This window comes from Phalacrocorax aristotelis, chromosome 6, assembly GCF_949628215.1.
Source record: "Phalacrocorax aristotelis chromosome 6, bGulAri2.1, whole genome shotgun sequence".
Taxonomy (NCBI): domain Eukaryota; kingdom Metazoa; phylum Chordata; class Aves; order Suliformes; family Phalacrocoracidae; genus Phalacrocorax; species Phalacrocorax aristotelis.
The window spans coordinates 60,298,962-60,325,846 of record NC_134281.1 but is presented as its reverse complement, the minus strand read 5'-3'; the positions used below and the strand labels follow the sequence as shown (position 1 = coordinate 60,325,846).

Here is a 26,885-nt window from a genome sequence, read left to right as displayed (position 1 = left end):
TCTGCAAAAGGAGTGTAACTTATTGAATAGAACGTTAAGTGGTTCTTCAGGAACTCTATAAGAAACAGAAATTTGACAATAAAGGACCTCTTACTTTAGAAAAATTACAATGAAATTCAGTGACTGGATGTTGAAAGTTGAAATTTCTGCATGCTAGAAGAGATTTTTAACAGGGATATTAAGCAGTTAATGCAACAGGGTCAGAGTACAGTCTCCATTGCTGCAGACTTTAAAAAGTGGATTCCTTTGACCTTATAACCAATGGACAATAGTGCTGGAGGAGTGGCAAAAGCAAAATGATGACACCTCTGACAAATCTGACAAAGTTCTTAGCATGCCCAGGGAAGTAACAAATTAAATGGTACAGAAAGGGCTTAATCAAGGGTCAGCCAAACTTGTTAGTACAGGAGCATCAAAAATCCCTGATACAGGGTGGGTATTTCCTTTTCCCTGGCCATTCTGGCACCCCAGCCATCAGAAACACTCTTTGCCCTTCCACGGTTTCTCTGGAGCTGTTTTTGGGTTCTGAGAATGCCTAAGCTTTCCTTCTGATCTCGGACAGCACTTTCTAGTTTTAATGGAACAGTTCCATGTTTTCCTCTGAAGATAAAGTTTCCTAGTGGTTGACAGACACAAGTAGGAGTGCAGGTGGGAGTAAGACTTGTCCCTTACACTAAATTTATTTAAGATTTGTACCTAACCAATATATTTATATTCAGCTCTTCATCTACCACTTTTTGGTAATTAGTATTGGATGAATGAAGACAAGTAAAATTATTCAAGTTATTTAGAAACAAATGTCGTACTGAATAATTAAAAACACTGCTTAAAGGACAATTTAAAAAGATTTCTTATCAATATTTTTTCAATTTTCTTCTGACTTTTCACATTACTGGAAGAAATTTTGAAACAATCTCACAGATCAGAATTTGCTATTTGTCACAAGTAGGTGGTAGTTTTGGCAGTTAGCTGTCAGTGTTATAGTAACATCTGCAGTCCTACTGTACCGGTTACAGAACATATTTGTGATAGTTGCTGGGTCCACTTGCTCGCAACCTTCCTTTTGGTACTTTGTACATTTTGATCTGTCTTCTATAACCCAGAACCAGTGACTTTCAAACGGGGACTGGATTTGCAGGTTGTCTGGTAGCCTGGGTAATGAAATCTGACTATAAGGACTGTGTCTCCTCACAATCTTATCATAAGGCTAGATGAAGGGTGAATGAGTTTGTGTAAATTGGAAGGTCAGCCCTGCTCCACTGTGTATTTCCTGCTTCCCACCTGACAGATGGGGAAAGTAGTACTTTCCCAGCTCACAGGGAAGGAGCGCCATTACTGAACATGGGCTACTCCTTGCACAACCATTTATCACAGAATGACAGAATCCCGGGCTGGAAGGGACCTCAGGGGTCATCTAGCACAACCTTTCTGGGAAGAGCACAGTCTAGACAAGACGGCCCAGCACCCTGTCCAGCCAAATCTTAAAAGTGTCCAATGTGGCCGAGTCAGCCCCTTCCCTGGGGAGATTATTCCAATGGTGACTGTCCTCACTGTGAAAAATTTCCCTCTCGTGTCCAGTCGGAATCTCCCCAAGAGCAACTTGTGTCCATCCCCCCATGTCCTCTCCATGGGACTCCTTGTAAAAAGGGAAACTCCATCTTCTTTGTAGCTGCCCCTTAAGTACTGGTACATGGGGATGAGCTCCCCTCTGAGCCTCCTTTTTAGAGGAGATCTGACTTCAGAATCTAGCTAAAATGATGCTTGGTCATTTGGTAAAATAAACATCGGAAAAAAATCACTTCAAACAGCCTTCTTGACTTAGAGATGTCCATGCAAAATAACAACTGCGAGCAACCGTAGCAATAATGGAATATTGCCAAAATTGTGCTACCAAAATGCAGGCCAACCCAGCCCGGAAGAGAACTGAAACAGCTGCATGATTCCTGTTGAAAACCCTGGAAGTCATAAGCAAGTGCTCACCATGAAGTACGAGCTGCCTATGTTTCAGAGGGTGTCTGTTCTATTTTATTTCTGTTGCAATAGGCTGCTGTGCCTTACTAGTCTCTGTAGCTTTATCTTTTAACAAATTATTTTGGATGGCACAGACCCAGAAACAGGCTAATATACTACAGTCATCAGTAGCAAATGTGATTTGCCCTTGAACAGTCTCCTGTGCTAATCATTTTATGCTATCACCATCTTTTTTCAGGAGTAGCTGTATTTGCTAAAAGCAACCTGCCCCTGTTGATTTGCCAAGGGAAGGTCCTGTCATGTGATTTAGTACCTCTCAAAAACTGTCTCTGTGTGGCTTGGCTGACTTCTCAATTTTTTGCTTGCTGAGACTGAATGCAGCAGCCTGACTATCTACGCAGAGGGCTGTAGTTCAGGTTTCAACTTAGTACCCCTTCTAAATCGGCAGCCAGTCTGATGTTATGCATTAGCAGATGACAGCGCTTGGTTTGGTGATGAGGAGTGGCATTTTTCACCCTGGGAGACTGGAGGCTGAGCCGGGGGCTGCCATCAGATTTCTCCTCAGTCACAGCTTGTGTAGAAGTCCCTGGCTGTTTTGATACACAGCAGAAAATGCAACCAGTAAGCAGGGCTTCTGGTAAATCCTGTGTCTCCTTGCATTCAGGGTTTCCTTAGGGGTCAGCCCGATGGCATGAAGATGAACTATCTGGCAGGAATACTACTTCTCCCACTTGGCTGAAGCACCATCTCTGTTATATTGCAGCAGTATCTCTGCCTCAGTTTAATCCTTGTGACAAGGACGTTTGCTGCAGCAGGCACAACTGCTCTTTACAAATGTGTTGCTTGTGTAACAGGATCAGCACACTGGGGCAGGTTTTCAAGAGGGCTCAGTCGGCTCTTGTGAAGACCCAGGACAGTGAGCTCCGAACAGAGAAGAGCTGTAGAAACTCTACCTCTGTCAGCAGCGTGGGAAGTTTCTATGTGCAGCAAACATCTATGCAAGGCGCAACCACAAGTTCTCTTGTTTTCGGAGGGGCTGTTTATTGGCTTTTGAAAGGAAAAATATGACTTGTCAATAACTGAGCTTCTAGTTGGTATTGAATTCCTTCTGCCTTGATGAGCGGTAGTCAGTGGCGATAGGTTATTGTATGGTGTATATACAGCACAAGCCACAATGTTGGCAGAAGAGATAACAACCCCCCCCAGCTGCCTACACATATCAGGAAAGCGTGTGTCTATGAATGTAAAACCCACAAATCCAGATATTCCTCTTATGCACATCTCTCTATAAATAACCCCTCCTTCATTCAGAGACCGACCACTGACAGAACACAGTCTGTGCAGTCTTTTACAACCAACGAAGAGTGTTGTGCTCCAGCCATACTCGGTGTTTTACAAACCCTTGGGCAGGCGATGGTGCCAGCAGTTTACTAAGAAAGTAAAAGGGGCCTTCATGAAAGGTTTGGCTTTGAATCTGTGATGCTTTGTATGTGCTACCTCTTCTGATAAGGTTAGAGGCCTTATCTATACTGGGCAAAGTGCACTGTTGGAAAACACGTATTTTAATGTACTTTAAATAACATAACGTGATTCAGTGCTTACTGTGACCAAAGATCGTCTAAAGCTAGGTGGACGACCTACTTAGCCTTCCACTCCCTTAACTTTAGTTGTAACTAGATAACTCATATATATACACACACACATATACATATATATATTGTATATATATGTATTTAAATATTTATAAATACAGCTGTCTGTTTATTCTAGACAATAGCCTGGTTTAAGGTATTTATAGTGCTGTTTTTTTCTAACAATATGTTCCAGTTTGGGAAAGATACAGAACATTTTGCTGCCTGAAACGTTACAAGATTTAATGTGAAAGGTAGGGCGTAGTGGATCGTGGTCCTGAACACTCACAGTCACACCGATGTTTCTGATGAGCAGTCATAGGGGATTGGCAGAAAACCACATCTGGTAGTGGGAGATTTCTCTGGGCTGTAGTACTGACAATGAGTGAAACGAGGGAAAAATTAACCCCAGAGGGGTATTTAAGACCAGAAAAAAAAAAAAGAGAAAACCATGCAGGAAGCCCACTGGTTTTTTTTGATTAGTTTGATTTCATTTTACTTTTGGTACTATTTCATGTCAATGACTAACTTACAGATGTGCCTTCGCACTTCTGGGAACATTCACATAGATCAAGCTTGAACTTCTGGAAGAGATCTTATTATAAAGGTAGCCTCAAGAACACATGAAACAGGGGAGAGATCGTGAGGATCAGAGATTCTGATGAACACTAGGAAAAAACTGATACATGAGAAAGAAAGTTGCTGAAGAAGCAGTATTCATGATCTATAGTTTGGTGTTTTGTCTTGCCATCAGCAGGTATATAATAACAAAGCTAGAAAGCTCTTTGATCAGCAGATCGGCTCCCACGCTGGGAACGAGGCAGGGCATGCTCAGCTGATACCTCATCCTGACAAATAAATTGAGTTACAGGATGGACGTAGAGCAGGAGCCAGTGTGGCATCAGTAGGAACAGAAAGAGAGTAAACCTCTACTCAACCACTGTTTGTAGAAGTAAGAGCATGGAAAGGTTCACCGGCAGCACATCTAGTATTACTTGTTCAGCTGGAGTAAAGGAAGCACTTTCAAAAAAAAGAGAGAAGCACAGAAACTGGCCTTGCTCCAGAGGTGAACCTGCTAGGGCTTGTAGATGCCAGCTCTCTGTAGTGGGTGCGTGGATTCTATACAAGTTTCATCAGATCCTGGCAGGGTCTGCGCCGCCTGCGAAGAGGGCTGGGTTGTGTTCTGGCAGGTAAATATGGGATGACACAGTGGCTTAAGTGTGGAAACAACACAATGACACAGTCGTCAGACTGCACAAAACTCGGGGAGAGCAGAAGGACAATCCTTGAGCTGGGATTTGAATGTAAGAGAGAGTTCTCCCTCTTCTGAAGTCCTGACATAATAATGGTTCTTTCTGAGGATACCAGCAATTCCTTTTGCATGTTTTTGTACTGGATGAAACTAATGTTGCCGAGGCAGTGTCCATAGGTGCTGGCATGCCATGGCTCTGAGAGCCGTGAGTACTAGCACACACTTCATAGTTACCGATCGTGATCCTTCCACCTGCAGCACAGGGAAATGAATACTGAAAAGTCAATGTGGTTAGGATTTAATTATATGGAACCTGATCCTCAGTTTATAAAGCCTGATCCTCTGTGTCTGTTCACCAGTTCAGGTCTAGCCTAAGTCCCCCAATCTGACGTGTAACCGTAACAGTTTCTTCAGGTTTCTGTCAACAGTGCACAGAATCAGGCCTGCTATTCACGAGCAGCTCTGGGCACTGTTGACCAACATGAGGTTCCAAAGAGCTTTAGTCCTCTGACTTACAGCACACAGTTTGCCCCTGGGGGTGAGGTGGGGGGGAAGTAGCTTTCATTATTTGCAGAGATCAAATTTGTTAAAGAAGGTTCTGGCTGTGCAATGTAATTTCTTTATAGCATCTGCTGGGATATTGCATGCTCGGGCTGAAGGAGGGGCCAGCCAAACAGCTTAACATCTCATCTGCACTGAGGGAGCCAGCCAAAAGAACATTACTCTTGTAATGCTCAAAATTGACTGGAAAGCCAGAATTAATTTTTAGTGGCACGCATAAGGTAGGTTTTGGCTCATTCATAGACCCCTGGGGGTAGTTTTCTAAAATAACATTTCTTGTGGGTATTTTTCTAAAGACACACATACAATCTTTATTCCCCTAGCATTGACTTTGTAAGGAAGATTGAGTGTCATTGTCTGTTATTTTGATGGATGTTGTAGAGTTATGCTAGGAATAATAAACAACCTGGATTTATCTTCTACCTGGGAGCTCTTGAAAAGCGCTGTGTAGATGGGAAATATCACTTCTTACTGCAGTTCCATTCTCACCTTAAAGAAGGTAATTTCTGTGTACTCTGTGAATGTCTTGGAAAGAATGTGTTTATTTTGAAACAAAACATTATTGAAATCCAACTGAAAATCCCAGTTAGGGGAAGCACTGCGTCCATCTTTATGCTCAGTTTTGCGTGGATCACAGTGCAGGTCCCAAAACAGCAGCCGTGCATTATTAGTTTAAGCATCCCTAAAATCTAATTCTTAAGTAATATGTTTGTAGATAGATACAGTTTAGTTTTTGTTTCACTATGTAAAAGAACATCTTGAACTATAAGGATTGATTAGAAAAATTTCTCATCTCATTATAAGGCACTTTGCTTACGGAATTTGCTGACTCTTTTTGGACTCCACTGAGCAATCCCAGAGCATCGTGATCTCTGCCATGCAGGGGCTGAGGAGGCAAAGAGCACCTAGAAATGAAGTATTTGTAGTTCAAAACATATAATTACAAGCTCTGTCTGGGCACATTCAAGGTCAAGCTTGTTGCCTTGAGACAGAGAATCTTTATGGGAAATGGCAGCTGAGGATTAAGTCTGTAGAGGAATATATTTGCCCTCTGCCCAAATACAAGACAAACTGCATTAATGTGCTTCAGTACATTGAATTACTCTGCCACACAATTAGGAGTATCTGCCAAGAAGTTTTTTGGAGAAGATAAATCTCTGATTTCTAGCAGCAGCATGTGGACGAATGACAGTCAAGACGTACATCATCCTGGCTGTTCTGCAGTCAGCTGGGAGCTCTGCACTCACTGCGTTAGGGAAAAAGTAAATAAGATTGCCCTGGCATTTCCTGTGTCTTTTAGCTTTCATTTTTGGCTAGTCAGCCATTACCTGAACAAACAGGGCCAAATTCATTCTTTGGGTATCTTTGAAGTCAGAGGAGTTATAGTTGTACTAAGTCCCAAGCTTCTTAGTATAAAGGCTGTGTTGAATCTTGCAGGAGAATCCCCTTTTGAGAGCTTTTCTCTAATGGAACGTGGTGTTTAGCATGGCTTTTCATTATTCGTCGTGAGTCACCTTGCTGCCTGCTCAAAAGCTGCATTTGCAAAGAAGTGTTTTGGCCTTTTCTCAGTTTTCAGTGAAACATGAAAAAAATCTCATGACAACAGTCAAGAACCGTGCTTAGGCCCATCCGTATGCTGTGGGTTAATGAGGAGATGGCCCAACTAGTGTAAAGGTCATTTCAGTGACAATGTTTTGTTCTATTACTGCATTTGAAGTCTCTCAATGCCCAGAAGACTTCACTGGGTTCCTTTTGCTATTGCAGCGCTGTCTCTTCACCTCATCCTACCTGCTGTGTGGAAAAAGTCACGGTAGGCCTGGTGTCTTTGCAGTCTTTGACCTGGGCTACAGCCAGGGGCACTAGCACGGAAAAATGCCTGTTCTCCTTTCCCCTCACTCTTAATGTAGGGACTGATTTTATTTTCCTCTTAAGCTGATACAAAAAGTAGTAGAAGTTGTTTGCACAAATGTTTGCATGATCCCCCTAGGATGAGCATAACCCACGTTCAGATTTTTGGCACTGGCTGCTTCATATTCCTTGTCGTGGCTTTTTCCTGGGACAGCGAAACTGGTATTTCTGCATCTGATAATACCACAGTAGCTTTTCCCCAATACTCTGACTTTAGCATCACATTATCATGATTTCAACAGGCCTGACTCACATCACTTGCAACTTAGAGCAAGTTGCAAATACTTGGTGTTCCAGTCTATGTAGCAGAAAAATACCTTCAAGTAGTTACTTTTGTGAGGCCATCACAATGAAGTTCTAACGGATGGACAAACCCAGGCTTGGAGAGAAACATTTGTGAGTTTTCCCACTTTATTCTCTTTCACGTAACAGCTGCTGTGTTTTTCAGCTTGCTGTTTCCTCAGCTAGCCTTGCCAACATTAGCTGTTTCCAGACTAATGGAAACTTTCTTCTGAACGAAGCAAGTTGTACAGCCATCTATTTGAAGGTGGAAAACATTTGTAATCTTTACATACAAAGAAATAAGATCTTACCATAAATATAGAAGCAAAGCACTCTTTGTGCTCAGATCTCAAATACATCTTTGAAATAGCTGTGAGCTGGGACAACATTTGGGAATGTGAAGTAAAATGAGTGCTCTAAAATTCTCATCATGAAATGCAAAAAGTGATTCTTTTATTTTGCTTCTTGAGCTCTTTATTCCCACAGGAGATGGCCTTTTGAAAAAGGAAATGTGGCAAACAGGAAAAGAAGGTATTTAAGGAAGAAGCACAACTGTAGCCTGAATTGTTGGCTTGGCCTTATCACGTTCTAGATAGAGGAATGGAAGATGAATGGATTCACACCCAAATTCCACTGCAGTCATCAGCAGAACTTTTAGAATGGGACTCAGGGGCCACATGTCCACCTGATTGTGCCGCTGTTAAAGCGCAGGGATCTCTGAGCTTGTGTCCTGACGTACTTTTAGTTGGCTGATCCTGTTCTATAGATGGGAGTGGTCAGGTATTATGGGTGCAACCACAGTGACAGAGATGTCTGTAACCTACCTAAGAGAGGTCTTGTGTAAGTTTTGTGACAGGCCTTTTTTGTTCTCTAGTCAGAATTTTCAGGCCTCCCTAAGGAGCACGACTCTGTCTTCATTCTTTTTCTGCAGTCTGCAGCCAGAGAGGCGCGCGGTATTTTGCTCAGGATACAAAATGCTGATCTCTCGAGTTGATTCTCAGATTTATCTGGTGTATGGAACAAGTTTATAGTTAAGGCAGTTTTGCACATTCAGAAAGGCCTCAATTAGAAAATAGGCAGAACTGCAGAAAAGAAACTACGAGTAAATGGACATGTAAAAATATTCCCGCTTTCTGTAACAAGCTTTAGACAGACCAGATTTCATAGTTAAATATTAAGATATTGTGATCTCCCTGTCTTAAAATCAGGTTAGGAAATGGAAATGGATTGTCAACTGAATGAATCGATTGTTGCTCTGCTTACGTAAATACGTGTCATGGAGGGAGCCATGCTTTTCTGTAACTTTCATATGGCAACTGCCAGAAAAGAACAAGTAAAGAACCCAGCGAAGAGTACTGGTTTATATAATTTTATTTGCATATTTATAGAGCGTATTTATTTCTGCCACTATGAAATTGCCAGAAATGGTTGCTTTGCAGGCATGACAAGCCATCCATCACTTGATATCTGGTCCCCAGCAGACATTCTGAGAAGTTAAGGAACTCTGCTGTAGCTTCTATGGGGTGGTTTGCCATTCACTGGCAGGCCTGTCGAGTGCGTGCTGGGTCAATGATCTCCCCAAAGTCTGTCTTATATTTGTTAATTGCCTGAAAATTGCTATGGTAGGCTCATTTCAGGGATTTTATTACAGGCCAAAGGTAAGTACGGTGTTATAAAGTAAACCAGGAAGAAATTCACCTCTTCTCTCATGATTTAATTTGTCCAGAGGTCTATGTTGACTTTTTCATTCAATGCCTGTCTTGTCCGAAGTAGAAAATGATATATGAATTTGAGAATTAAACTATCAACATAGCACCACTGAGTTTTGGTTGATTTATACCACAATGAATCTATAACCAAATACTTTTGAATCTGTTTGCACTGCTCGACACTTTTTAAATGTTAGATTTATATTATTATTACCATCTATTAACCGTGAGACCTTCCTATGCTGGGAATATCCCTTATCAGATCTGGGTAATCTTCCTGTTGAAATATGTCTCAGTCAACAGATGGAGTGGGAATCTCCCTATCTAATGGCTAATAGATAAGTGCTGCTTATCAGAGGTTTCCCTTTCATACTCACTGCTTGCCATCTAGCCTTTGGGAAACTTGATTCTTGTAATCTCATTAGTAATCAGTGTGGACAAAGGTACTTCGAGGTGCGCAGGAATTAAATAGAACAAGAGAACTGTGTTGGCCCTAGCACAAGCCAAGGGAACCTTTCCAAAATGATAACAAGTGAAGGTCTGGTGCTATAGGTAGAAAACCATAGTTAGAAAAAAACCCTAAAACGACACCTTCGTAGCATTTGCCAGGAATCACATTGCCTACTGGCGTGTATGGAAATACACAGTAGTGGAGAATCTGGCACTGTATTTCCATAGCGGGTTGTGAATTCCCCCTGGAATTACAGAACTTGAAGCGTCTTTAAACAAATAGAAGCAGCTCTCTTGCGTCCTAAGTCACGAGCACTTTCTGTGAGTACCGGTTTACTCTGATTCAAATGCCTCTGTAAAGTTGCTCTGTTCTGTTACAAAAACTACCACCTGGAAAGAGCTGGATAGGTGTTGAGCTATGATTATTGCCACTGAGTCCTGCTATGTAGCACTGCTGGAAATTGCGTGCACTGATAGACCGTAGTCAAACAGGCTGTTATTGCTGTCACTCTGAGTCAGTCCAGACTTCCCCATAACACCCAGCCTTCCTACCCTCCCCTGAGCCCTTCTACCTTCAGACTTTCATAACCTGACCTATTATGCCTTTTCTTTGCTGCTTCCAAGTACTTATATTAGTGAAATCATACAGGCTCCTGTTGCTCTGTGCACAGATAAACCTTGCTATCAGTTGCATAGCTGGTTGCGACTGATTTCTACAAGTCCCAGCCTGAAGGTGATACGGGCAGTGCCAGGCAATCACAGCTCTGCTGTTTGCTATCTGCCTTTTGCTCTATATAGCCACGTTCTGTGCACTTCTGACACAGTCACACCAGGAATTTTTTAAAAGACATCTTTCTGACGCAAACTGGAAGAGGAATGGCACTAGAGCACTGCTGAAAAACTGGGAAACCTTTAAGTTCCTTTTAGGTCCTGGATTTCTGAGAGGAATTTACCATGACACTTCAGCTAACAGGAGCATGCAAACACTGGGACAACTTTATACGTCCTTTCTTCAGGAAAAAAGCTATAGAAATCAATGGCCATTTGTTGGACTGAGGCTGCCAGAATTTGGTTTCAGCCTTCTCTGTGCCTGAGGTTGGATTAATTTTCATTTTTAAAACGAGTGGTATTTTAAAAATCAAAGTCAGTGTAAATCTTCACTATGTATTAACTTCAGTCTGCTTTTTACCTCTCACAGGAGGTTAGCAGAGCAGTTCTTTGCTGCGACAGACACCCTGAGCTTAAACTAATTACGCACCAATACTGTTTAGAAGTTTGTGGGAGAGTGTCATTCCACTAATTCCACGTACAAGTTTCACGATAAATGTAGCATAGGCTTTCGATTCCCTCTGCAGTCAGTGGAGATGGGCATCTCCAGAGGGCACTTTGGCCATTGCTGAAATAGATGGGTTGCTTTCTGGAAGCAGCTGACTCCCTCTGCTGACTACAGAGCCTCTTCCTGCTGTGATAGTTTTCCTGTTGACGAAATAATGTTCTTAATTCTTTGTATAATAAAAACCAGTGCAGGCTAGGACAAGTCTAATGTGTGGGAAATGAAAGTCCACAGACTTTTAAAATATATTAAATCAATGTTTTAACACAAACAGAAACATTTCTGTTGCATTTTCATGTTAATGTACATTCTTTATCCCCCCTAATATGAGCACTCAAGAGTGTTACCTCTATGGGACTGATGACTACTGTCAAATCTAGGAAAACTGAAATGCCATCCTGGAAGGGCACCAAGCTGGATCTGTGTCTATTAGCCCTTTGCCAACGCTGCACAGCCCAGTGCTGATGCTTCTGACAACACAGGAGGCAGATAAGGAATAATCTGCCCTTCCCTCTTCCCTCATGGGCCTTACCTGACCTGTAGTGATTAAAGATCGGCTTGAATTCAGACACATTAAATAATTTTTCTACCAAGCTGATACCCTAACTGTACTTCAAAATTCTGGAAATAACTACTTAATCCCTTTCTTAATATTGAATCACAGGTTTCAACAGCCTCCTGTGGCTCCAGGTGCCACAGTTTGATCACATAGTGAGTGTAAAAGTATTATTTTGATTTTCTACCTTTTACTTTTATGTTTTTGAAGAGAGTTGCACACAGATTAGGAGATTTCATCTTCCTTACTTTGTCTGCTCCTTTCTGCATTGTTTCTAAAATAAGTGATTTTAATGCTCTCTGTTTCTCAGGGAGTAAAGTCTTTTTTTTTCACCCTTCCCCAAGAGTGTTCTAATTCTCCAAAATCCTTTCTATAGATGCACAGACCAGAGTGCCTACAATATTCTAGACAAATTTGTGCTAATAGTTTCTATAAACACATTCTAATGTTCTGTTACTTGCAGTTTCAGCCTTTATATGTCTTCCTTGCATTTTTGGCTACAGCTGCGTACACAGTTACATATTCCCTTACCTAAGAGAATGCTGGTGTCCATTTCTTGACCAAATATTGCCGTGTAAACATACCTACAGCTAATTCAGAGTTCAGCAAAGCATCCTAGTAATTCACACCACATTTATCAGCTTTGATTTTCCTTTCTCATCTTTGTGTCTATTCAGCTAGTGAGCTTGGATCCCTTTGTGCACTAATTTCAATTTTTATTGTGATGTTTGTGGTGCATTGATTGATAGTGGAATGGAGGTTCTACGTTCCTAGGTAGAAATAATAACCCATGGTAATCTGGTGGGAAAACTTCCATTTCTAACTAAGCATATTAAGGAAAAAAACATCCATATATTATGTTCTGTGGACTATTTAAATGAAATAATGAACACTAACAGCTACAGTTAAATGAGTGAGAAAGAAAAAAGCATAGGAAAAATTTGGTAATTTCTAAACCAGTTCCTTTTTTCTCTAAAACAGACAAATGTCTCTACCAAAACAAATCCAAAACTATGGATGTCCAGGGTTGTAATTTACTACAAAGCAGGCAAAAGTGACCAAAAGTGGTTAATTTTCTTCTCTGAGGGTTCAATCTGAAATTACTATTCTGAGCATTGCTATTAAAGCAGGATGTGAGAGAAAGGTAAACAGCCAGAGGAGACTTCTCTTTCATGCAAAAGGAGAGCCCCTTGCATTTAAAAGAAGCTCCATCTGTGCAGGCAGATTCTATAGGCAAGGTGGGGGCTAGGGAGGGGAGGGGCAAAACGAACGGGGAAAATTGGAAGGAGAGAGGTTGAAATAAAAGGGCAATCTGAGGATATAATTTAGAGAGGCAAGAGGCAGAAGATTGAAACTATCTGTTTTCAGCAACTTAAAGAGAAGATTAAGGTGCCAGAGTGTTTGAAAGGTGAAATAACCAATTCTGAGAGTGAGAGAAGCTGAGCAGGAGTTATAATTTATGGAGGTTAGGGACTGAGAAGTTAGGTCAAACACGAGCTTCATGAGAATGCGACTTCTGGTAATGGAATCGTCACATAAGACAGCAGAAAACTTGGTGTGGGGGATATTTCAGGCAACCCATTGCTGGATATAACTCTGATGTCCCAAGGAGGTGCACAGAGCAAGGCAGAAGTTGTCTTTGTTCATACTTGTTTCTCAATGATGGCTCTCCTCACAATGCTTTTTGCTGCCTTTCCTGATCCTACAGAATGTTTAAACTAGACCTGGCTAATTCGACTCACACGTCAAAATAAAGAGCTCTGGTTCTGACTGTGAAAAGTTGTGGTTTGAATTAAAGCCAGACCACACAATCTGTGTCACACAATCTGTGTGTCTATGTAAGCCGTGATTATTGCTACGCATGGCTGCTTGCTGATGGCCAAACCAGCACAGTGACCACAGCGTTCATCTGCATTCCAAATCGCTCTATAACACTGTTCAATGTCACAGAAGTGGGTTTAGAACAGTTGCATTAAATTTAATACATTTCAGTAGTAAGTATTCAGTATTCCCCTTTCTTCTTCATGTGTCTTTCTACCCTCTCTCTCCCCCTTTGCCCCTTGTCTCCCAAGCACTGCCACAGCCACAGTCACACAGCTATTTTAAGATTTGCATACTTCTAACTTTGAAATAGATACTCATCTATCGTGAACTGGCACAAATGCATTGAAGGTATGCTGGCTTAGTACAAATAGCTCTCTGTCCTGTCCTCCCACCTCTGGAAGCGCAAGAACTCATAATCCAGATCCACACCATAACTGTAGATATGCAAACCAGGAATATTTTAAAGAAGTAAGAAAAGCAGAATGAAGAGATATGGAAAAGACAGATACTATGGAAAGACAGATTTTGATAGTCACATTTCTTAAGAGCAGTATGCAGCCTAAATAGATTTTAAGAAATTGGGTTCTTACCTTTTTTGCCTTTGATGTTCAGAAACCAAAGCACCAGACTGCATTTTGATGTCACATTTATCGCTACCTCTTTGCAAATGGCGACAAGGTAGAGGACTGAAAGAAGTACAGTCTGAGATGATAAATCCTTTTGATGCTGTGTTACTGTGCTTTATTCATGCACATATCCATCCAGGTGAAGTCTGACCTTCTTTGTGGGGTTAAGAAAAGCAGATGGAAAAAGATGTTTTAGAAATGTCTGTGGCAAGGCTAAGAAATACTTGCTAAAGACCTTTCCTCTGATAAATCAGCTATCATCTAAGGGACCTACTTGTGTTGTTTGCCAGTTATAATCTAGTAAATATTTAACTTGCTAAATAAGAGACTTAGGGCTGCGTGATTTGTAAGTGGGTGTAGCCCTTACTTTGGCATTTATTGTGGCCCTTTGTTCTGGACAAAGCCTAACTAAATTAGCAGGTGAGGTAAAGATTATGGTGATTTACTGTAATTTCTGGGCGGATAAAAATGCTAGGCAGGTGCTAAAGGTTGCTTTTAACAAAAATTATAAACTTTCATATAATAAACTATTTTAAATGAAGTAAGTGTGTTGACAGTCTTCAGGAAAAATCACAGCAAATGCATTCTAAAATTGAACTTCTGTGATCAGGAATGCTAACTTTTCTTAGAGATACCATGAGAGTGCTTTATTGGATGTGGAATCGATACGTGTTTTGTTTCATGCAAAATTGCTTTGAAAGCAATAATTTCATGGCACCTGTTCGATCCTCCTGTGTCAAGTTTCATGAGACCTTGATTTATCAATCTAGTGGTGTGTGAAGAATGGAAGGAAACGTGGCTCTGTGTTTGACAGGACGCCGTACTTGCTCCCTGGGCCGTATCTCGGACTGCGCAGGGTTCAGCAGGCGTGATGCAGAGAATGTCTGCATCAAATCTGCAGAGAATTTGGCTACAAGAATATGTGGTCTCAAATGTTCAAGTTGTGTATTAGACAAACTGAAAAACCTGGAAAAGCCACTTCTCTAAGCAGGTACATCAGGAACAAAGAGTTGAGGAGGCAGGAAGGTTGGGGACAGGTCAGAAATGTGAGGGGCCATTGCCACCCTCAGTGGAAGTTTCAGGAGCTGGGGAATCTGGCACGTAAACCTCTGAACTATCATAGAAAGAACCGGACATTTTAGTCCTTCGCATTTTGGCAATGTGAGGTCTCTTTGAGATGTGGAAATATTCAAAGGCCAGCTGGGATATTGTTCTGTGTTTTGTAATATAAGTAAAGGTAGGTTGGCACAGGCACTGGCTAGCACAGGAGCACCGGCTGCGTGGCAGTCTGGGTCCCCATTGACGATACTTGTGCTGGCTGATACAAGCTTTGTTCTGCGGGCAGTGTGCCCCGTTTCCCCGAGGTGGCTCCTGCTGCAGAAGGTTACCAGCTAGAAATAAGGTCTGCTCTTTGCTGATGGGGAGATCTGCTGACTTATGAGATTCACTAGTCCCAGCGTTTTGGCCTCCTACCAGCAGAGCTGATGGCTGGTGGACTGTGTCATGGTGCCACCTGCTAGCCTTCGTTTTTGACTTGTGGTGCCATCTTTTGGGTAGGTAAACATAAATGAACTGAAAAATGTAATTTTGTAAGTGTCCTTCCTACACTTGGCCAGGTAAAACTCCTAAAAATCCTTTGCTTCTTGTGTATATGTTGCCCGAGTTATCTGTCTTCAGGAAAAGATAAGTAAAATATGTGAAGTACTAGAGAGGAAATAATTGTAAAGGAGATTAAAAGTAAAAAACTTTAACTACAATGACTTGAATATCAACTCCTTTATGCAAGATCTGCATCTTTAGATTGCATAGGAACACAAATGTTACGATTTAAAAAATATTTAATTTAAAAAGAATTCTTTACATCGAAATCTGTCCAGAATGTCTGTAGCATACCTGGCTGCAGGGTGGATCAGGCCTTGATAACATAGTTTCTGGGATTTGCATGTTAATATCTCGCTGACAAGGTCTGGTGCGATAAAGTCGCTCTTACGGGATCTCTGGCGCTGCGGGGACTTGCACAGATTCCCCGTGGCGGGGGGCGTGGGACGGGGCACGCTGCCGCGCAGGGGAGGGTGAGGGCCGGGGGCTCTGCTGAGCGCGGCTCTGCTGAGCGCGGCGCGTGGGGCAGCACGGCCGCGACACCTTGCCCTCGTCCTCGGGTAACCGTGGAATGGCTTGTGGGAAGTCGGCAAGCAAAGGTGGCGAGCATTGCTTCAGTATCAGATAAGAAAGAAAACCAGAGGCAATCCCAAATCCCCTCTGCTGCTCATTTTCTTGACACCTCAGAAAGGCAACTACCAGCAGGAAGAGAGCACTGTTCTGCTCTTCTCTTCTCCACTGCTGAATCCCAGGCTTGATTATTAACTGTTTAATGCCTCGGGACACAATTATTTTTAGAGCAATGTAGGAGTCTTAATTCTTTAAAAAGTTTGAGCTTCTTACTTGGACAGTAACAACACAGCTTATTTTTGAATATTTCTTTTGTTTTTTATGATCTCTAAAAACATACATGGGATTATTTTGTGCTATGGGCCCATCTCCCTTTAAAAAGGGGGTCAGAAGTGTAATTATGGTATTATAATAATATAATTTATTATTATGCATCCCCTGTATATATATTTAATAAAGGCTTACTGTGTGCTATATTCAAGCATTGTTCACAATGGTTTAATTGTGATCTACTGTGAATGTTTCGCTCAAATTTGGGTAAACCTGTACCTGAATAGTATCACTAAAATGGGGTGGGAATGTAAGGAATGTGCACAAATATTTAGAAAAGACTGGACAAAGCAGAGAGGTACTGGCCAGAGTGTGACTGGTAAGAAAGTCTCCCTTCCTTCCTACCAGAAAAATTCTCTTTATTCATGCAATGCAATGCAATTCATGCAATTCATCCGGGTCTATGTGATGCAAAAGACAGGCAGTTTGAGCTCTGAAGGCTTTAGTTTGGACATTCAAAAATACACGTAGATGTACATTAAGGACCACCGGCCACGTTGGCTTTACTTTATAGAGACTTTTGTCTTCATATAGCAGCGTCTGTAGCTTGAAATTATCCTAGTATTCTTTGTTGTACTACAGAAACTTTGCTTGTCTGAAGAGATCATTTTGTTCCCAGAACTGCCACATGTATTACAGCTGTGATGATACTTCCTTGATTATTTTCTTTTGAATCTTGCTGCTATTGAATTTTAACCCAAACAGCTTTAAAGCATAAGAGCGGCTTTTCCTCCTCTGTTAAGATATCATCTTTTTTACTGTTGGTCAGTTTAACCAGAAGAAGCAGTAGCATGGTGTGTTGGCAACTGGAGCTCAGGGCAGCTGATGGATTTATGCTTTATTATTTTTTGTTCAACTGGTCATATATGAGAGGCAGTAGCAAAGTGTGTGCAGTCCCAACTTTTCTACCTAGTTCTCATCATGTGCCACCTAAGTCAGTCAAGAGCTGTATGGACTTAGACTTCCTTAAAATTGAGGTGTTTTACGGAGATGTTTGAGTGCGTATTTACACCTTGACTTGAAGTCTCTACAGATTTGCACATATCACCCATGATTATTAAGGACTGATCCATTGCAATGGATAAAAATTGTGTTTCATTTGGCATTGGATCACCTTTCAGATTAGTATTCTTGAAATCAATTGAAATTATATGTTTAATAAAATATTGTTCAATTTTGCATTGTATGAAAGTGACCCACCCTCCCTGTGTCATTTCCTACGCATCATTTTCCTTCACCATCCCTGGAGGTATTTAAAAGATGTGTAGAAGTGGCACTTCAGGGCATGGTTTAGGGGACATGGTATTTTTGGGTTTGGGGTTGGACTTGGTGATCCTAGAGGTCTTTTCCAACCTTAGTGATTCTGTGATTCTGTGATACACAAAGAACTGACAAACTTTCACCTGAAACACTGAAGTGCCACTCTGAATTTCTTTCCTGGCATTAGAAAGCTGGGCTAACTTAGTTGCCCGCTTTGTAAACGTGTTGTAAACACTTCCAGACAAATACATACAATTGTTAATGTCTTCTAGCCCCTCACAGAGTGCTGAAAATAGATTGCTTTGAAGTTTTGTTACTATAGTTAATTTTCTGTCTGAATAAAAATAATTTTCTTTCTATTTAGGCATGCCAGAATGCCTTTGGTTAATTTTGTGTGACAAAGCCTGGGTACAGGAAAGCTGAGAGTGTCAAAGGTCTTAAGCCTGTAAAAAAATCCTGATCTTTTTTCTGTCGTTTGAAAGTCACTGGAGCAAGATCCAAGGCACTGGAGGAGACGCTCCTTTTGGTGCTGTGGCTCGTGCCGCATAGCTGCTCTCATTCGCTTAAAATACAAAAGCAAATTTTACTCTTAAAGGGAGTAAAATGACTTTAAATCGCCTCATTCCATTATCTCTAATTTTAAAAAATTGCCTGCCCATCTGTTTGTCTTTCACATAGCATCACCTCACTTTGGAAGACACATCCTGATGCCGCTTTTCTGGGGTGCCTTTCTGGGCATAGCACAGAATGTATTTTATTCCTCTGTATATTCTGCGTTAGGGTCTCATACAGAAGAACTCACAGGGTGTCTAGATTAGTGGTTTAGTTCAGATCAGGCATGTGCTTTCGAAGCTGATCTGTTTGTCCCTGCTACGCGTGCCTTGATGCACATCGTGGAGCAGTCTTGGGGTGCTTTATTGGATCCCATTCGGATGAAACTGAAGAGGCGACGTGTTCCAAGAGCACATTCAACGCTTGCCAACTGCATTCAGCCCCTAATGGGACCTGATTAGATCTTGTCTGAGGTAAACCCCCTTGAAATATGCATAGGGAGGATGTCAGGTCGTCAGCACCAACTGTTCCATTGCACAGCTCTGTTTCTAGTGAACCCCAGGCCTTGCTGATGTGTATGTGGCCTCTGTCTTGTTAGTAGGATTCCTTTTAGCAGAGGTGGTATCTGTCTCTTTGGCCTTGGGAGTCCTTGTGGAAATGTGGCTTAACAATTACGTTTCTGTGAGACCACCCATCCAATTGCACTTCCTTTATTTTGGGAGGGAAGGAGGAAGGCAATCGGTTCTTTGCCAGAGCCCAGTCTGAGGTTTTACTCAATATACGGCAGATTGCTCAGTGCTGGGGTTCTGCTTTGGCTAAACTAGGGAAGCTGGAATCAACTGCGTTTGGGTTCAAACAGCCCCAGAACCAGAGTCTTCCTCAGGTACTCTCTGGAGCTTAACTTCAGGCTTGGCCCTTCTACAAAAGCAGGGGAGTGGAGAGAGACACAAAGGGAGGTTTGCCGGCCAGCAACAAGGAAGTGACAAAATGGAGCGTTCTCTCCTTACGCCATATAGATAACCATTTCTGGAGTCTTCTGGGACACATTTTCATTTTCTTTCTTGCCTTCCCAAAAACCTCCTCCCAAAAAGAAGTGGTAGAGGCTGACCTTCAGATGTCGTGTTTCTTCATGTGGTATCTTTTTTGCGAAAGCTTGACTCCAGTGAGACTAAAACAAAAATAAATTTCAGTAATGATGAACTAATGCAGTCCTAATGGAATGCTCCTAGACTGACGGGGATTTAATGGCAGGGCAGTGTAGCAAATTTCTGGATTTTAATGAGATAAGCAAAATAACTGCCCTTTACATGATCCTATTAATAGGCTGAACTTGATTAAATTAGAACAGAAGCAGTGTGCAGACAGAGGCAGGTATGCTGTGGAAACACTGAGTTTAACATCAGCGACATAGCAAAGATTTTTAGGTATAAACCACAGCCATAGGAACCTAAAAAAATTTAATTTGGAGAGCCGCACACATTAGCAGATTGGGTTGTTGATGCTTCTTCAAGACTTTTTTTTTTCTTCCCCCACTTTCTTTTTCCTGCTCTGTAAAAGCTCCGAGTTCTCTGTAGGTTGCAATGAACTCTGGAACAGCAAGTGCATAAATGTCAAATCTGAATAGTTTGAGATGAAATATCGCCAGTGAGATGGGAATATTTGGTGCTGATAGAACACTTCAGAGCAGTTTTGAGGTGGTCCTGGTTTTCTGATTTCTACCATGATTTGGCACTTGTAATTCTATATTAGGGCTGAAGCTGGCATTCACTGGTGTATCTGGGGTTGGTGTGTCTCTAGCACGTAGGAAAAGGAAGTGGTCTTCCTTAAGGGTTTGGGCAGTTATTCTGTGGAATTTAGGTAAAAACGTTCTCCAGTTAGAATTTCAGTCCAAGCAAATGGCTTGAGCTGAACTCACAAAATACTTGATGTGCTTTTCAGAAATGAAACATGCTGGTCGTTTTTGTTCCTCACTGGAACTCAGAGGCAGGAAATAAGCTTCAAAGAGATGTTAGTGTAGCAGTGTGTTATTAACTCCTCTTTGCAGTTGGATGAAGCCTTGAAGAATTTGGGATAAAACTGAGGTGTCTTAATGAAACAGCATTTTTTAAAATTGTGTTATGTACCAAGCTAATAGCTGCTTCAAAATTTTGCTTCATTAACTGGGAAGCATTAAAAGCTCAAAACCACTGTGAAGGATGTGTTAATCAAGAATATTAATGAAATGTGCTGACCTCCAGATATATGTTCCCATGCACAAAAATACGGGCTCTGTAATTGAGACCCATTAAGTATTGTGGCTATATTGGCTGAGTTAGCAGCCTCAGGTGCTGGCTGGCATTCAATATTGCCAATTTTTTGCTCTGTTAGCTATATAAATGGGGGGAAAAAAGAGAGCCTTAACAGCAATCCAGTCTTTACTAATGGGAAGGTGCTTAAGATGCAAATGAAAAGCTCTCCTATCCCCTCTTTCAGTATATACAGTGAGAGTGTTCAGTCTGTCCTCGCTTTCCTCCTGTTAAAAGAAATTTATTATTTGAGACGGAGCTGTGCAGATTTCTGTGCTGCTCAGTGGTTGTGCTACAATACAAAGATCATAGATCTCATTCCCATGTAAGGACACCTCTTTCTTTCTGTAGTAGAAACTCATTAATTTTAATACACACCAGTGAAGCAGCTGAGTGGGCTTTGAGGTCTCCTTCACAGCAGCATGTTGTGTTGCTTCTGCACCACTGACTTCATTATTCTTTTATTAAGAAAGCAGGGAGGAATACAGTGTGTACAGGCCTACTGCTATCTTGCTCAGATATCACAGGGCATCAGCACTCTCCAGAAACATAGAGAGCCTGCTTGAAAAACAAAATGAAGGATTCTTTGTTTTGTTTAAATCATAAGTGGGGAACATGTGGCACATATGATTTGCTCCTTCTCTGTTTCCTTACTCTAAAGTTACGCAGATCAAGGCTAGGAAAATTGTCAGTGTAAGAAATAAATGCCAGTGATGTTATATAGGGCCAATAAAGGACTTGTCTGCATTTCCTCTGCAAACAACTGTATGTAAGGTATTTTCTCAAGCCTCCAATATTTAACTGTGCTGGCGTGACTGCTTTTACAGAGGTATGCATTTGCTTTCTGTGTTGCTTCTTTAGGATTGCGACTTCTTTCAAGCCTGGGGAGCCCGGTTGCATTTCTGCCAGTTCCTAAACAGGTCTGAAAGTCTCAGCCCAGGTCTGCCAGGATGCATGAGGGAGGCATTCATCTAGTACTCAGGTCAGTGAAGGTTTTTGGGGGAGGCACACAGTGGTGCTCAAGACCTGCACGTATTGATTCAGGTCCAATTCAGATTTGAATTCAGAATGGAGGTTTGATCCAGCTGTCACATCCTCCAGCCTCTTTGTCCCACGTCTGTTCTGTCAATACAAAAATAAATAGCAAGTAGAGAATCTGTACATTTCAGCATACTGTCATTTGAAATTATTACTCAGCCAGAATACTTGGTCATCTCTGCACATCCAATATTAGCCCTGTTTTTACTTTGTTCATTAAAGAAGTCTGTATTTAATTTCAGTTTTGATTCAGCAGAATTTCTCAGGACTCAGCTGTAGGGATTAAATCCAAGCAGCTGTTCTTAAGATTTCTAAGACCAAGTCTCCCTTCTTTTCTCTTTTTGGGTTTGTCTCTCCTTACTGTCCCTATGTAAATATGCCCTTTTTGTCTCATTTGCCCCAAGACTTCTTAATGCTAATGTATAGGCCCGAAAGTCTCCTTTGTATGCAGTAATTCCCATACTCTGAAAAATGTGCATCCCAAGCTCCAGCAGAGCCTTACCCAACCCACCTCTCCTGGGCAATCGTTCAGGAAAAAGAATGAAGGAAAGCGAATTGGAATGTCTCCCAGTAACGCCATGCTGTTGTCTCCCTGTGGTGCTCGCTTAGTGTCCTGCCAAGAACTGCCCACATTAACTGCTGTGCTGTGTGATAGAGGGTATCTGCTGCGTTTGCTTATCTGCAGTCCACGTACAACAGAAATGTTCTATAAAGTGTCTTTCTGCTCTGCAGAGGGAACTGGGGTGTGGCTGGACAGCAGAGAAGCAGGCAACCTTGCTTTCTTCTCCTTGTTACCTGCATAACAGGTTGGGTGAATCCTTTGGCAGGAAGACAAAGCAGCTGAGCATGTTTTGCTAAGCAGACTTGTCTGGCATGCACAGAGACTAGAGGGTTCCTGTGAAGAAGAGAGAGTAGACAAAATCCCAAGCGCTGGGAATACTAAAAGGAAAAAGACCTTTCTGATGACCCAGAGTGGTGTGCTGCGATCTAAAGATGAAGCAAAGTTTATTGCATGTACTGCTCTCCCCCATGTCTACATTAGTGTCACTGCTTTCATGGTTCCCTCAGAGTTCTATCAGCTGTCAGAAATCCAACTTTTAACCAGATCAATGTTTCCGAATCTTTACGCAGTACTCTGGCTGCCAATCGAACGGAAGGAGGCAAAGGCTGTGATCTCTTGGAAGCAGTGTGGCCTTCGATGAGTGTGGGCTGGCTGGAAAGATTCTCTTGCCTTTCATGATTGCCCCGTCAGGCAGAAGATAATATTTGCCTCAGAGTAAGTAAACAACCTGTTTGTGTTTAAGTTAATCGCTGGAGGAGCTGGTAACACCCTGAGTTTTACTGTAGGAGGAAGGTTGTTTTCCATGACCAGCCGTCTGCATTCCCTGGTTAGGAGGACATAGTCAGGGCCCTGGTGGCTGGCATGCTGAAGGTAACTGGCTGCTATCAAGAAAGCTCTGGTGGATGATTGAGGAGGATTGGAATCGGAATAGTAGGTCTGAGTATGAAAAGACACATAGATCAACATCCTCCCTCTATCCTGAGTGCTCAGTTAGGCAAAGGGAGCTGGATGCCTGGCCAAGAGGCTGGGTAAATATTCTGGGAGCGTGGTGGCTGGAGAAGAGGCTTCTTGCTGCTTGGACTAAGGCAAATCATTACTGTGAAAAATCCTCACCAAAAGCATTGAAACTTCCTACCCAGAGAAAAACTCAGGCCTGGAGATAACTGAGATTTACAAAATGTCAGGTTTTATGAGAAGGGCCAGATGATGGCAGCATAGAATGCAAGAGAAGACTGAGAAAATTCCTGGGTTAAGTAGCAAGAGACCTGCCCTTGAAAACCGAGCCAGGGTTCACCTTTCCATCTCATCCTCCACTTCAGCGGTGGCTTTTGAAATATAGGTTTATGGTTCTGGGAAGAAGGGGAGAAAACAATGAATTTGTTCTGTGTACATGTGTTGATCTTTCATAAGCTACGCAGTAAATCAGCTCAGAATTTTTTCTGTGTGGCAACAGAGATAAACAATTCTGCTTCATCCTTTCAGGCCCAGAAAGCTTGTATTTTTTCCTCAGCTGTGTAAATTCTTCTAGCAAGTCCTACCCTCTACAAATAATACCTTCCTAATTCTTTTAATCAAAAACCTAATCTGTAACTACTGCAGCCTCCAAGACAGAATTCGGAATATAGCTCTGGATATAATCGAAAATACAGGCCATGTGCATGTTAGTTCTTTAAGAGAAAAGCTTGACTGATGTCTGAATCAAAGATGATTGACTTGGGCACCTAAGAAACTGCTGTCTTTTTGTTGTGTGCTAAAGAAGTGCCGTCTCTGCGGCAAAACACCATCCTGTGTCTTCCGAGAGCACTCTTTACTGGTATTGGCAAAGGACAAGATGATCACTGTGCAGGGGCTGTTTTCTCTACATCTACGGGTCTGTATTGGTCACAAAAGCAGGGAGTTGGGTTTTAACAAAACCCTTCAGGATTGCTTCTGCAGAGGTACCCATACGGTCCTGGGGGAAGCAAGCAGGCGGCAGAGCACTTTCAGGACACGTACCGCTATGAGGTAGGAAGGGAAGATGGTGAAGCAGCACAAGGTCACAGCGCATTCACAACTGCTGTGGATATGCCTTGCCCCTTCGCTGGTACCTTTTGGAAGTGGGACTGCCAAGCTGCTCCAATGGTTTTATTTAATGTTTATTGACAATGTTCCCCTCACAAGCTTGTAGAAGTAGCTTCCTGGATAAGCAAAAGATAAGCGGCTGTAACGCACTTGAACGTGGAATGCTCTTCTGCCAAGAGAGACTACTGAATTAATGCTCGTTACGTCTGCAAACTCTGCAGTCTCCTTCGGGTTTACTTCGGAATTTCAAGGACATGGGGACACTACTGAACACTTAGAGAAAGAAGAGACGCTGCAGAGAGGAACTGGGACTGTAACAGCTTCTGAGTTTCTGGGCGGGATGGGAGTGCAATACGGTTTCAGTTCAACTGTTTCCTGGAATGGCAGACTCTCATTGCTGCTGTGACAGGCTCTGTCCCTACCAGTCTCAGTTATTGTACAGTTGGCCCTAGTTTGTAGAGCAGAACTGACTCTCTTGCCTACACTTCCTGCACCTGAAAAAGAGGTGCAATAAAATAGGAAGGGGAAAATACTTTAAGGGAGCCAAAGGGAGCAAGATACCTGCTGCTACTTACTGCCCAGTGCAAACTAAAATCCTTGCCAATACAGACAAATTGCTTAACATCCATCCATCCCTTTGAAGATCTAAAATACAGTAAGTGCTGTTATTATTATTTTACTACAGAAGCTAAGATTGGTCCTCTAAATAGATATACTGGAGTTTTATCTTTAAAATATTGTATTAAAAAAGGCCTGTGTGAAATTTTTCTGGAAAGGAATGAATGATACGGTACATTTATCAACACAGTAATAAAGGATTCACAATTAGGCCCTCCACTTTGTATAGGCTTGGAGGAAAGGAATTTCTGAGTCAGCATGTGGTGCCATTAAACATATTTAAAGGTAGTTTAATAATAGTCTTTTCACATCCTTTTAGCGCGTATGACTCTTAGTTTAAAAATAAAAAGCGCAAATTGCTCCTGGGGGTTGAGTGCACTGCATTCACGCTGTTCTGCCCCTCTGTAAATACTACAATCAGAAGGGTGAACAAAACATGACCACGAAAATGGGCATCGTAATTGTGGAGTGATACTGCTAGTGCACATTTTCCAGGAATGATAATTAGGCGCATGTCAGGGGTAAGCAGGCAGAGCCTCAGTACAAGGCTGCTCTGCTCCCCCTCGCAGAGCTGCCTCTCTATTCAGCAAATCTTTGGTGTCTTTTCTAACCCATAATTTTCAAGACAGCCGCGTATTGGTGTGTCTGCTGTACAGTCTCTGCTGTTATTCCTTTGGAGCAAACAGGAATATCCTGACACTGTATCCTGTCACAGTCAATCTTAAGGGTTTGAACAGCTCCAAGGACACGCTCAGCTCCTAATTAGCAGCTGCCTTAATACACAGAAGCTCTGCAGCTGTCACAGGGCTGTGCTGAAAACGTCGCGCTCGTAGTTGCAAAAGGCCGCAGCACTGGAATGAGGACAAGACCTGCTGGTCATTTCCTGTAGCATCAGTAGCCTTGTCTTTACATCTTCATCTTTTCTGGGATAGGGAGGACCACTGTGGCTAGGTTACGAGGATAAACGTGATCCTAAGACCGCTGTGACTTTGTGTGACCAGGCCTGGATTACTGTGGGTGGACAGCAATTCTTAGAAAGAGAAAATCGAATGGTAGGAGCTGGCAGCTGGACTTCCCGGTTTGTTTTTTTTTTTTTTTTTTAAATCCTCATCTTAAAAACGTTTCCAGTTTCATTTGAAGTGCAGCGAATGATTTTGTAGTAAGTTCTGGGAACTCTATAAATACACAGCATAAATTAAATTATGTTGTATGTCTACTTAATATTCATTTGATTTGTTGAGCAGCATTTAGAATTGCCTTTTTACAGCACAGAAATGTAATATGAATATATCTACAGGAGGTAAGACACATTCTGGGCTGAAAGAAAGTGCCAGTCTGGAAGTGGTAGAATAGTAACCAAAGAAGCTAGCATTTTCAAGTAATAGACCTCACTAAAGCAATTTTATGTTGTTTCATTTGGAAATTGAATACTGACTGTTTTCTTTCCTGACACTGATGCATGTTGCACTGTCATGTGTTCTTTCTCCTACTGTTCATTTTTCCCAAGATGAATAGAAAGAAAATTTTATTGTATTTGAAACAACCACTTTTTCTTGATGATTCTCTCTTATGTAGTGATATGCACGACCGTGTCAGAAACCATGCAGAGCCTCCCACACTACCTCCTAATAACAAATACAAAAAATATAACTTTTCTTGGCCACATTCCCATTTGGGGCATCGAGATTAAGATGATGTATGCATATTTACTGTACACATGCAAAACTAATATAAGTTAGTTAGTCTTGACTTCTGTTTTCAGTGTCTATATTTGCAGATTATTTTAAGAGTTGCATTTATCAAACAGAAGAAACTAGTTTTAATAAATTATTGCTTCACGTAGAGGGTGAAGCTGTGCAGATTGCAACTGATTTGTAACTATAATTTGTCTGCCTATGTTCCTCTCG

At 41.9% G+C, this 26,885-nt stretch overlaps 1 protein-coding gene across 17 annotated transcripts in view; it reads left to right on the top strand.

Annotated features, from left to right (window-relative positions):
• The window catches only part of PLPPR5 (phospholipid phosphatase related 5), a 264,334-nt gene that overhangs the window by 11,591 nt on the left and 225,858 nt on the right, over positions 1-26,885 (top strand). For 15 of the 17 annotated variants that reach the window (XR_012661318.1, XR_012661317.1, XR_012661320.1 and 12 more), the window contains exons 4-5: positions 21,561-21,681; positions 22,869-23,013. The gene's annotated coding sequence lies outside the window, so the exon portion shown is untranslated. Of the gene's footprint in view, positions 1-21,560; positions 21,682-22,868; positions 23,018-26,885 lie in introns of all 17 variants that reach the window. The other 2 variants (XR_012661322.1, XR_012661321.1) reach the window with 2 other exon arrangements.